Source organism: Salvelinus sp. IW2-2015, unplaced genomic scaffold (genome assembly GCF_002910315.2).
Source record: "Salvelinus sp. IW2-2015 unplaced genomic scaffold, ASM291031v2 Un_scaffold4076, whole genome shotgun sequence".
Taxonomy (NCBI): Eukaryota; Metazoa; Chordata; class Actinopteri; order Salmoniformes; family Salmonidae; genus Salvelinus; species Salvelinus sp. IW2-2015.
The window spans coordinates 15424-17456 of record NW_019945348.1 but is presented as its reverse complement, the minus strand read 5'-3'; the positions used below and the strand labels follow the sequence as shown (position 1 = coordinate 17456).

General features: G+C 35.2%; 1 protein-coding gene across 1 annotated transcript in view; it reads right to left on the bottom strand.

Moving 5' to 3' along the window:
* The window catches only part of ptpn2b (protein tyrosine phosphatase non-receptor type 2b), a 30827-nt gene that overhangs the window by 26925 nt on the left and 1869 nt on the right, over nt 1-2033 (bottom strand). The gene's annotated exons all lie outside the window — the stretch shown is intronic.

Below are 2033 nucleotides of genomic sequence, written 5' to 3'. Positions count from 1 at the left end.
CAGAACCTTCATAACAACCAGTAACAACACCCCTGTGGTTAAACAGAACCTTCATAACAACCGGTAACAACACCCCTGTGGTTAAACAGAACCTTCATAACAACATCACTGTGGCTAAACAGAACCTTCATAACCTGTGTGTTCTGTGATTTACTCACTGTTAATCAAGTGTTCAGTTAATCAAGTGTTCAGTTACATCAAGTGTTCAGTTACATCAAGTGTTCAGTTACATCAAGTGTTCAGTTACATCAAGTGTTCTGTTAAATCAAGTGTTCTGTTAAATCAAGTGTTCTGTTAAATCAAGTGTTCTGTTAAATCAAGTGTTCTGTTATATCAAGTGTTCTGTTAATCGTTACATTGGTTAATCAAGTGTTCTGTTAATCGTTACATTGGTTAATCAAGTGTTCTGTTAATCGTTACATTGGTTAATCAAGTGTTCTGTTAATCAAGTGTTCGTTCTGAAATTCTTCGGGACCGGTGTCCCTTCCACGGGACAGATGAGCTAACGTAGGCTAATGTGATTAGCATGAGGTTGTAAGTAACAAGAACATTTCCCAGGACATAGACATATCTGATGTTGGCAGAAAGCTTACATTCGTGTTAATATCCCTGCACTGTCCAATTTACAGTAGCTATTACAGTGAAATAATACCATGCTATTGTTTGAGGAGAGTGCACCATTTGGAACATAAAAAGTTATTAATAAACAAATGAGGCACATTTGGGTAGTCTTGACAAAATTTTGAACATAAATAAAATGGTTCATTGGATCAGTCTAAAACTTTGCACATACACTGATGCCATCTAGTGGTCAAAATCTAAATTGCAGCTGGGCTGGTATAATACACTATGGCCTTTCTCTTGCATTTCAAACATGATMGTACAAAACAAATACAAAAGAACGGTTCATTTTTTCTTTGTATRATCTTTTACCAGATCTATTGTGTTAWATTCTRCTACATTCCTTTCACATTTCGATAAACTTCAGTGTTTCCTTTCAAATGGTACCAAGAATATGCATATRCTTGATTCAGGGCCTGAGRTACAGGCAGTTAGATTTGGGTATGTAATTTTAGGAGAAAATTGAAAAAAATGGGCTTGTTCTGTTAATCAAGTGCTTGTTCTGTTAACAAGTAATCTGAGAATCAATTATTCTGTTCATCAAGTGTTCGTTGTGTTCATCAAGTGTTCTACGCATTGGTTGTTTCATAGGCTGCTTTTTAGTGGCTGTTCATTCAAGAAACTGATATAGAAGTCAGACGTAGTTGGAAAGAAACAATACGAAAGCAAGGAAATACATTACGAGAGGCACTGTCAGATGGGTGGCAATAAAAACAAAAGTAGTACAAAAAACTGAACGGACAACAATACGAAGAAGAACGGAAACGAAGTACGAAGAGTACGGAACAACATATTACGAAGAGAACGGACAACAATATTAAGAACCAGATACGGTACAACAATTAAGAACAGAACGGAACAACAATAAGAAAGAATGGCAACAATACAGAACAGTAATTGGACAACAATGACAGACAGAATGGATCAACAATATGACAGAATTGGACAACAATAAGAACATGAATGGACTAACAAAATAAATTGTAACAGAATTGGACACAATAGCAACAGAATGGACAACAATAAGAAGACGAATCGGACAACAATAAGAAGAGAATGGAAACAATAAGAAGAGAATGGACAAAAATTAAGCAAGAGATGGTACAACAATAGAGTTAAAGAGATGGACAACAATAAGAATTTCAGATTAGGACATACAATAAGAACAGAATGGAACAACAAGTAAAGAAAGAATGGACAACAATAAGAACAGAATGGACAACAATTTAAGTAACAGAATGGACAACAATAAGATTAACAGAATATGGACAACAAATAAGAACAGAATGGACAATCATAAGAAGAGAATGGAGCACAATAAGAGAGAAGGACCAACAATAAGATTTAAGAGAACGGACAACCCAATAAGTACAGAATGGACAAGCAATAAGTAACAGAATGGAACAAGTCAC